The sequence below is a fragment of the Pseudophryne corroboree genome, chromosome 1 (assembly GCF_028390025.1).
Source record: "Pseudophryne corroboree isolate aPseCor3 chromosome 1, aPseCor3.hap2, whole genome shotgun sequence".
NCBI lineage: Eukaryota > Metazoa > Chordata > Amphibia > Anura > Myobatrachidae > Pseudophryne > Pseudophryne corroboree.
The window spans coordinates 117,026,135-117,037,850 of NC_086444.1; positions in this window are offsets into that span (position 1 = coordinate 117,026,135).

Below are 11,716 nucleotides of genomic sequence, written 5' to 3' on the forward strand. Positions count from 1 at the left end.
CAAGAAGTACAAGATATATTAGACACCCCTCAAAGGCTAATGTCGCATTCTACTGTTATAGACAAGTGTCCATCAAAGGTAGAGGAAATGATCTCACAAATATCGGGTTCCCTTTGGACCAAAGATGGACAAGACACTGGATTAATGGCAAATGTAGCTCCAGTAGTAGTACAAGTAAAAGATGGTAGGATAGCTCCAAAAATCCCTCAGTATCCTCTGAAGCCAGAGATAGAATTAGGAGTGTACCCTGTCAAAGAGTGGCTACTATAGCAGGGCATCCTAGTCAGGACGTCCAGCACCGCCAATAGTCCCATCTTTCCTGTGAAAAAGAGTGGGCGGAGGGGTTATAGGCTAGTGCAGGATCTAAGGGGGATAAACAAGATAGTTGAGAGCCAATTCCCCGTAGTGCCCAATCCAGCTGTCATCCTCATGCAAATTCCCTCTACGGCAAAAATTTTCACTGTCATTGACCTCTGTTCTGCTTTATTTTCTGTCCCTCTTCACCCTGACAGCCAATACCTTTTTGCTTTTACATACAGGGGAGTACAGTACACCTGGACTCGTCCTCCCCAAGGTTTCATTGACAGCCCGAGTATTTTCTCTCAGGCCTTGCATGACTGTTTACAATCCTTTCAACCTGAGAGTGGATCAGTGCTAATACAGTATGTCGATGACTTATTGTTATGTTCTGACTCACTCGAATCGTCCTTGAAAGACACGAAACAGCTTCTGTTTCACCTTTCCCAAATGGGACACAAGGTTTCAAAGGATAAGTTGCAGTTGTGCCAGACCAGGGTAAAATATTTGGGACATTGCTTGACCCAAGGACTTAGACACCTCACCGCTGATAGAATACAGGAGATTCGCGACATGACTCTGCCACAAACGCAACAACAGATCCGCACTTTCCTTGGAATGTGTGGGTACTGTCGAAACTGGATTCCAGGGTTCTCTTTACTAGCTTTACCTTTGCAAGAAATGGTCTCTTCAAAAAAACCAGAACGGGTCTCGCACACAGATGAGCCCAAACTGGCATTTGAGAGACTCAAACAGTGCCTATCACAGGCACCTGCATTAGGTATGCCAGATTATGAGAAGCCCTTTGAATTGTACGGTACAGAAAGTGCAGGGTGCGCGGCAGGCGTTTTAACTCAGAGACATGGTGATGCCAGCAGACCGGTAGCATACTACAGTGCACAGTTGGACACGGTAGCACGGTCTCTCCCCACTTGCTTGCGAAGTGTTGCAGCGATAGCTTAGCTTTGCTGGTAAGTAAAAGCGAGGACGTAGTGTTAGGACATGACCTGACCATTCATACACCTCATGCAGTATCAGCCTTACTGAACTCAGCCCAAACCAGACATGTCTCATCTGCTCGGTTTACAAAGTGGGAATTATCACTGATGGCCCCGGTAAACATCACCATTAAGAGATGCAGCTCACTAAATCCTGCAACTTACTTGCCAAGTGTGCCTGGACAGGCACAAAAGGTGGAGGATGAGAATAATAGTGAAGGAGGATTTAGTGCAGATTCTGATACGCATGATTGTATGGAATACCTGAATCAGACTTTCACAGCGAGACCTGACATCAGTGACAACCCACTGGAAGGTGTAGACTTTACCTTCTACACTGACTGTAGTTGCCACAGAATGACAGAATCGGGAGACTTGTGTACTGGATATGTAGTTGTAGATGACAGAGGTATCATAGAAGCTGAACCCCTGGGCCCACCGCACTCAGCACAGGTTGCTGAGTTGGTCGCCCTAACCAGAGCGTGTGAATTGGCCAAGGGTAAGTCAGCTAATATATACACGGATTCCAGGTACGCCTTTGGAGTAGTGCATGATTTCGGGGCCCTATGGCGCCTCAGAAATTTCATGACGGCAGCTGGCACACCTGTAGCGCATGCGTCCCACATAAAAAGGCTTCTAACAGCGATACAGGAACCAGAGTGGCTGTTATCAAGTGCAAAGCACATACTTACAACCAAGACCCAATTTCACTTGGTAACAGCCGGGCAGACGAAGCTGCTAAATCAGCAGCCAGCACCCCAATACAAACGAACATCACATCACTGATGTCATTGAACACGATCAACACACAACAATTAATTGAAATGCAAGATTTGTGTTCTTTACAGGAAAAGGCGGTCTGGAGGTCAAAGGGGTATGGCCAGGAATCCTCAGGACTGTGGACAGGTGGACAAGGTAAGCCGGTGGCCCCCAGAGCATATCTTCCAAGCTTAGCTGAGGCGGCACACGGTCTGACTCATCTGGGCAAAGAGGGTATGTGCAAGCTGGTAAGAGCCTACTGGTGTGCGCCAGGATTCTCTTCTCATGCAGGTAAGAGAGCAATGACATGCTTTACTTGCTTGAGGAAGAATATTGGAAAGTCAATACCAACAGAGCCATCCCATATCCCTCCGACAGACGGACCTTTTCAGGTAATACAAATCGATTTCATACAGTTACCACCCTGTAGGAATTTAAATTATGTGTTAGTTTGTATTGATGTATTTTCCAACTGGGTAGAAGCGTTCCCTGCTGCCACAAATACTGCTACGTTCACTGCAAAGAAAATTGTGCAGGAATTTGTGTGTAGATATGGTATCCCTAGAATAATTGAAAGTGACAGGGGTACCCATTTTACAGGTGAAGTCTTTCAGGTCATGTGCAAACTGATGGGAATTAATAGCAAGCTGCATACTCCATACCGTCCACAGGCGAGTGCAAAGGTGGAGAGAGTGAACAGCACTATTAAGAACAAGCTGAGCAAATTAATGGCTGAAACTGGATTGTCGTGGCCAGAAGCTTTGCCACTAGTGTTGTACAGCATCAGAACCACTCCCAGGTCTCCCCTTAACCTATCACCCTTTGACATTCTTTTTGGTCGACAATCTCATGTAATGATAGACCCCCAGGATGATTTGAAATGTAATAATGAAGTGACTGTGAAATATTTGGTTGGGATGAGCCAGCAGCTGAGAAATCAACAAAGAAATTTAAAGCTGGTGATTCCTGACCTGCCGAACAGTAATTGTCATGACATTGACCCTGGGGATTATGTGATGATTCGAAATTTCTTACGCTCAGGTTGCCTCATAGACAGGTGGGAAGGACCATATCAAGTCTTGTTAACCAGCACGACAGCATTGAAGGTCGCCGAAAGAGAGACTTGGGTCCACTCGTCCCACTGCAAGAAGGTCGCTGACCCGGAGAGAACTCGTGACAAAGAGCAGAGTGTAGAGAATCTCGTATCACTGGAGTGTCTGTTCCGGGAAAGTTGAGAGGCAGGACTGTTGAAGGGCATCTGAGCACAGAGAGGTAACAAGACCTAGAACGGTTGTCGTACCACTTTCTTTTTTCACCTCCCCCTGCATTTTTCCTTTCTTTTCTCCTTCTTATTTTCCTCCTTTCCCCTAACGAAATGGATCTATCACAAGAGACTGCGTTTCGGGTTCTGTTAGTAATTCTGGTTTTGATAAGGACAGTTTGTTTTGGTGAGGGTCCCAGAGAGGTCGAGCAGGGATCTGGAATGGGTTCTGATGGCAAGTATGAATTTTTAGTAAAGGCTGGCATCAGTAAGCGCTCTGGTAGTCAGGGAGCTCGGAGGCACTGTGAGGGGTTATTGTCTGATGAATATTGTATTTGTAGGAATTGTGAGAATATAGTTGAGGATGGGTGCATCCAGAGATGAAAAAATGGATGGATAGGAATAAAATACCACAGGGCGCCACACATTTAGTTTAACACTCTAGGAGAAGTATACAATACGTCCCTTATGTAGCTCGATTCAATCTCAGATAACCAGACTTGTCTCCTCATTCATGGATAGATTCACATGTAAAATATGAAGTAGAAGATACCATCATGTGCAGACAGTATAAAATTTAATAAACATCATGCAAGATGTTGACATTAGACAGAATTTTTTAAAAACAAATAACAGCTTCAGCGGAAACACAGAATAATTACCAGATGGTCTGAGAACCCAATAAAAGTTCTCAGACAAGCTCTTAAATCACCAAACGACCACCCGGATCAGGAAGCTGGGAACAGGGATCTGGTCCTTATAGGGTTATATCCGCTGGCTGGTAAAATATGCAGGATAGCCAACGCGTTTCAACTCCTTCCTGGAGTCTTTTTCAAGGCATAATGGGCATAATAGAATAGTGTCCTATTTAAATGTACTCCTAACCAATCAGAAATGTCTCTTTCCGGCGGGATATTAGTCTTCTGTGATTATAATGAACACGTGTTGCGGCGTCATATCCGGTGCGTCCTCTACAGTAGCTTCACTTCCTGTGAAACTCTTTGTTGTGTAGAATATGAACCGCGTGTCATCACTTCCGGTTTTTCCTCCCGGCGGCGCATCACTCCCGATATGTCACTTCCGGCGGTGCGTCACTACCGCTGCGTTCCACGGCTTTTGGAAGTAAACAAAGTCTCATAGCGGAAGTTCATAGCGGAATCGTAATAGTCCACATAAGATTTAAAAAAATACTGAAAGAAAACACAAAACGAAACCAAATATTTCATTTAAAACCAGAAATACTTCATATTAAAATTAGATGTGGTATTCTCTATTGGAAAACATTCAACATAGATCAGGGTATCTTTAAAGAGCTGGATCCGTAATGGCATAATTGTACCCATTAGAAAGACCCATAGGGATATGTATAATATACAAGAGATGAAGAATAGGAATATGGGCAGTTTCACTATATGAACCACTTCAGCTCAAAGTCTTTATTCAGACCCATCGGTTGGAGAGTATTACATTCATAGATAAGTTGCATCTCCTTCTTTGCTAATAACCTAGTACTATCACGTTGACGTTGATTATTTTTAATGATCTTAATGGCTGCAAACTGTAGTATCCCCCTAGTGGAACATTCATGATGACCTTTAAAGTGATTAGATAGGGCATGAGTGTCGAGGCCCTTTTTTATGTTTCTACAGTGTTCGCTAAGCCTAATTTTGAAAGATCGGGTAGTGCGGCCGATATAGAAGAGGTTACATTTACACTGGATGAAATAGACCACGTTCTTAGTGTCACACGTGATGAAATCCAGGATCTTTACAGTATTTCCATTAATACTGATGGATTCTAATTTCTTTGAGCCGTTACTGGGGACCTCCCTACAGCCAGCACACATTCCACAACGATGAAAGCCCTGAGTTGCGATTCTTTGTTCTCGTTTTTTTGGAGGCAGGTAGCTTTTAACTAGGGTTTTTCTCAGATTGGGAGCTTTTTTATAGATAAATTTTGGGTGTGTGGGTAGCGATGTTCCTATAATTGGATCCTTTTTTAATAGTGCCCAATTTCGTCTCACTGAGTTCTTCAATAATCTATATTGTGAGTTAAAGCTTGTGACGAAAGCCCATTCAAATTTCTCCCTGGTGGACTGTTTGATGGTATTCCCTTCCAGAAGAACCTTCCTGTCAATCTTGTCGACTTCCTGCATGGCATTCTGTACTTTCTCCTGATTATATCCACTTTTTTCGAACCTCTCTTTCAAAGCATGCGATTGTTCTTGGTACACTTCGTTTGTCGTGCAATTCCTTTTTAAACGTTTTAGTTGTCCTTGGGGAATGCTGTCCAGCCAGTTGGAATGATGGCAACTTTCTATATGGATATAGCTAAGAGAATCCGTCTCTTTCGTGAATGTCTTAGTGCAGAGGCAGTTATTCTCGACGTAGATAGTAAGATCTAAGAAATTGACTGATACCCTGTCAATAGTGTATGTCAGGTTTATATTAAGAGAGTTGTTGTTCAGATAGGAACAAAAAAGATCCAAAGATGACACATCCCCTCTCCATATGAATATGATGTCATCAATATACCGCCTCCAGGACACCAGGTTCGCTCCAAATGGGTTGTTGTTAAAAACAAAATCTGATTCCCACTTGCCCATGAAAATATTGGCGTAACTGGGAGCGAACCTGGTGCCCATGGCGGTGCCCACCTTTTGGACATAATAATCATTTTCTACAATAAAGTAGTTGTTAGTGAGGATAAACCTGATACCCTCTAAGATAAATTCTTGGGTATCCTTCTTCAATGGACTGGCCTCCAAAAAAGTTTTCGTTGCCAGAATTCCTGCCTCGTGTTCTATAATAGAATAGAGTGACTTTACGTCAGCTGTTATTAACATATAGTCCTCATTCCACTCTATGTTTGATAGGAAGGATAGAGCATCCTTAGTATCTTTTAAATGGGAGGGATTATTTAATACCAGCGGTTGGAGAAAAAAATCGATATACTCGGATAGATTGGCCGTGGCCGAATCTACCCCTGACACAATAGGTCGGCCTGGAGGGTGTGTCATGTCCTTGTGGACTTTTGGAAGCAAGTAGAGACTGGGGACCGTTGGAGTTAAGTTGAGTATGAAATCTTTTTCTCTATCCTCTAATACCCCCATGTTGTTATATTTCTCCAGTAGAGTCTGTAACTTACAGACTATCTTGGCTGTGGGATCTGTTCTAAGTTTGGAGTATTGGCTTTGATCCTTTACATGTAGATCAAGTTCCTTGCTGTACCAATCACTGTTCATAACTACTACTCCTCCACCTTTGTCGGCCGGTTTGATTATTAGATCTTTATTCGATCTTAATTCCTTAAGTGCTGTCCTCTCTTTATAAGAGAGGTTACATTTGAAGCCCCTTGGTTTGATGTTTCTGAGGTCTTCCTGTACCATCTCACTAAAGGTCTCAATAAAATTGCCCTTTACGTGGGAAGGGAAAAAGGCCGATTTAGGTTTAAAGGGTGTCGAGTTTGTTATCTCTACTTGACCCAGTTCTTCTACAAGTGACTTGGTAGCAAAGAATTTTTTTAGGCAAAGCTTGCGTACAAATTTGTGTATATCCACAAAAGTTTCAAATTTGTTGATAGAGGTAGAGGGTGCATATTTTAACCCCTTCTCTAGCACACTTCTTTCGTGCTTGGTTAATATGTGCGAGCTGATATTAAAGATTTTCACACCTTGGGATTCTTTATCCGGCTCAGTCACCTCCAAATTAGACCCTACTATACTTTCCATATTTGGAAGTGTTTTATTTTTCTTCTTTTTTAATTTGTCCATTAGATTTCTTTCTTTCTGTTTCTCCACTGTACGGCGTTTTCGTCCTTTCTTTTTTCCCCCTCTCTTTCCTCTATGGGTCCGAAGATGTTTTATCTCCACCGTACTGTCCTGTCGCGTTTGTCTAAAAAACGTGGATTTCCATCTCTTTCGTTCAGGGCCTCATACCTATTTTTTAATTGTATCGGTCTAGTATCCCTAAATCTCCAATCATTTCCATCTCTTTGTCTCCCGCGGTTGTCCCTTCTGGTGGTGGGATGATCTTCAAACCCCTTATGTCCACGATAGGTTCCATTATGGTCATCTTCATGCCTCTCAATTTTTCTTTGTTGATATCGATAGTTTTCTGGTCTATTTGTGTGGATTCTTGATACATATCTATCTTCTTTGTAATTAAATGTATCATTTTCCCTTCTTGTGTTCCCCCTGATGGATCCGCCTCTTTGATGAATAGATACCTTCCTCCAAGCATCTTCCGCTTCCCGTTGTGGTGTTCTTCGTCTATCAGGCGATAGTTCTTCTATATATTCATGGGATGTATTAGCAATATCTATTATGTCATCCTCAGATGTATTAGCCTCTTTTTTATCTCTAATAAACTTTCTGATTTTTCTGTCTACTAGGATTTTTTCTTGTTTTTTGATGTTACTTTCAATTCTATTTTCAAACTCTTTGTAATCGGTTAGATCGCTAAAAGGGGCAATAAGATCTTTATGTTTTTTAATCTCATCATCTAAATCACTGAGTTCCTTTTTTCTTTCATTAATGATAAGGTTGATTAGTGCAAAAGAGCACTCGTTGATGATTTTATCCCATTCATCCTTAAAAGTCTCGGAGGCCGTATCAAAGGAGGCCTTTTTATTGATCCTCAGACCCTTTGGGATGAGGTCGTGAGCTAAATACTTTTCTAGCGTCACTGTTTCCCACCAGATTTTATTTTCCTTGAGTAGGGTGGATTCTAACTTTCTCATAATATTTTCTAAACTGACATCTAATAGATCAATACGTTCACCCTTATCTTTAAATAGGTTATCTAGCATAGACTTTCTTTGATCACGATATTTAAACATAATTGCAGCTAGGTGAAACACAGAAAGGTAGGGAGAGTGGGGTGTACAAAGGATGAATGCAGATGATTTCTGTGTACCACACCCAGCGCAATAACCAGACAATAGAAGGCAGCCCTAGGGTTGATTAGACCAATGTAGATGCCTCTCCCCAGACACCAAAGTACAAATGAAAAAATGGATGGATAGGAATAAAATACCACAGGGCGCCACACATTTAGTTTAACACTCTAGGAGAAGTATACAATACGTCCCTTATGTAGCTCGATTCAATCTCAGATAACCAGACTTGTCTCCTCATTCATGGATAGATTCACATGTAAAATATGAAGTAGAAGATACCATCATGTGCAGACAGTATAAAATGTAATAAACATCATGCAAGATGTTGACATTAGACAGAATTTTTTAAAAACAAATAACAGCTTCAGCGGAAACACAGAATAATTACCAGATGGTCTGAGAACCCAATAAAAGTTCTCAGACAAGCTCTTAAATCACCAAACGACCACCCGGATCAGGAAGCTGGGAACAGGGATCTGGTCCTTATAGGGTTATATCCGCTTGCTGGTAAAATATGCAGGATAGCCAACGCGTTTCAACTCCTTCCTGGAGTCTTTTTCAAGGCATAATGGGCATAATAGAATAGTGTCCTATTTAAATGTACTCCTAACCAATCAGAAATGTCTCTTTCCGGCAGGATATTAGTCTTCCAGAGATGTCATTCCAACCTTAATATCGACATGGACTGTCATCCGTTGAGTGATTACCACTCACTAGTGGGTAAGGTCTTAAACCAGACAGAATGCTGGGTGTGCTCACAGGTACCTCAAGGTCAGAGCAAGTCAGGATTAGTACCGTACCCTTTAGCAATAGATAAGGTACTCAAATTACGGGGTGGGAGACCGGTGGACATGAAATTCAATATCTCTAGGCCCCCTAGCTTGAAGCTCCACCAGTATCATGCAGACAGGTCCTTATTGTGTTTTAATATTTCCAATTACTGAAAACCGGGAAATTGGGAAGTGACGTGGAATAACCAGACAATGACCTTTTCACACAGAGCTGATAGCATACCCATAGACTCTGAACTTGTACGCCAAATAGCCAACAGTGGGAGGTATTTCCGGTATAGGTATACTTGTGGAAGCAAGACCATGTGGGTGGAAAAGTATCGCCAGGGTATTGTGCTCATATCATCCAGCCCGATACTTGTACTGAGCAGATGGGAGAACTAGGGATTGGTTTCTTTACTTGGAAAATTTGTAATATGGTGATGTTATATTTTGTCCCCTATGTTCTCCCAGATGATGCCTATTTCATATGTGGGAGGAAGGCGTACAAGTGGCTTGCCCCAAGCTCAGAGGGATTGTGTTATATTGGGAGAGTACTGCCAGAGGTCATGACCATAACCCATGATAAGATGAAAGACGTTCACCGCAGTGCTCAGGCTCCTTATACTCATACTCACTATGAACACATCATCAAGAGACACCTCATAGATAGGGCAGAGCACGCAGCCTCTGATTTGATCCACGAATCCACCGGGATTCAGTTCCTTCTCGCATTAGACATGCCAGAGGAATTATAAATTATAGGTATATCCATGCGCTAGCAAACTTGATAGATAATATCACTGAGATGTATGACGACACCTTCAGGTATACGGGAAGGGAGTTACAAGCTTACAAGAAGGAACTAATTCAGCACAAAATGGTCCTTAATTATGTCACAGCCGTGACAGGTGGGTACTGTGTTACTCTGGCAACTCAATATGGTGTGAAGTGCTGTACGTATATTACAAACAGCACTGACGACCCCACGGAGATCATCGATCAAAAGATGGATGATATCTTGCAGTTGAAGTGGGAGTTCAGGAGGAAGCACAACCTTACCTTAGCGACTGTGAGTAATGAACTGACCGGCTGGGTCTCATGGTTGAACCCACGCAAATGGTTCTCAGGTTTAGGAGAGTGGACTCAGAATGTTATTATGAGTGTGGGGAAGTTTCTCATTTGTATCCTGGGAGTCGTCATAATTATTGGTTCGATATTTAAGTGTGTTTGAATTCTAATGCGGCGCAAGCACGGCACAAATCTGATGAGTCTAAGGAGCAAGGGCGCTGTTATAGCAGCAGATTTAATTTATGACCCATCCATAGAGACAGTGTTATGATAAGGATTGCAAAATGGATTTCATGGCCTGTTTCTTTCACCCGTTTTTCCTTTGTTTTCCTCTCTGCACAGATACATCCATCCGGAAAAGACATCAGCCCTACCCAAAATGTTTATGTGAATGTATTTTATATATGTGTCTTATCTTCATCTCTGCAACCTCCAGTTAATGGCACACATAGTCGACAGGTGATATCCACATATACTAGCACTCACATATGTTACCCCCTCCATGTATCATCAACTAAATGTGCACCCCATTTGTTGGAACAAGAAGCCGAAAAGAGCTCGGTAGTGTTTGTTGGCCCATTTACAGACCCTTAATACGGGATGAGAAGGATTTAATGTATACTTCGCAATACCTCGAAGCTTATTACATATACGGCACGATGATACATGCCCCTCAGACATGGATTCATACATACATGCATTTTACTATCCCACTAGGTCATATATTTCTCACCTACAACTCTCCCCCGACCATCCAAACTTCTGTAGATATTGTGTAGATATTTTTCTGTTTATTGATTAGATAGTGGCAGTTATTGGTGACTGCCAAAGGGTGGACTGTCAAAGTCAAAAAATATTGCAGTACACACATCAAGTACAAACTACACACAGATGGCCTCCGTGTGCGTACTTATTCTGCCGTGCATGCACATATCCACAATTTGCGTATGGTCGCTCCCGTGGTCCTGCGCATTAGCGCGTGGTATGGGTATTTACGGTAGAGTTTGTGAACGCATGGAAAGCTATCAAAACACATTACATATTTAATCCAAATAGTGCACAATGTACACATAGTCTCCCTGCACCACATCAGTAAGTTACAGCAGTTTAAATGGTAACAGAACAAAGGGATTCACCTTTACAGGATAGGAGGGGACAGAACAAGGTTATAAGGTGGTGTTTGGCATCCAGCTGTAGGGTATTTTAAGGGTAATATTCCGGTGTTGGTCTGCAGCAGATCGCATGTTCCTGCAGATAGTTATGTGCAGGAGCAGAATATAGATATAAACTGTATTTACTGTACATTAAGCATGCGGCGGGAAGCCAGAGGAGACCACCCACAAGTGTATCTTGAACAGACATCGCCCACCTATTCAACCCGACCTATGACCTCTCCTGTACTGTAAATGACCATCCCTGTGTCCAATGGACAAAGAGATTACAGTGTCCATTGTGTTAAATTTTGGAAGATTGTATAAAAGATGCCTGCTGCAGGCCTGGTCACACAAGACTCACAAAGTTATCTATCTAGATGACGGAGGACCAGACTGGGTAGCGCGGCGAAATCCAAACAAGTATGTATCATTGACTGTAGCCATTATTCTGTTATATTGTATTGTATCGTATATATGTAACCCCCTTTCAGTAATAATATGCTGTGG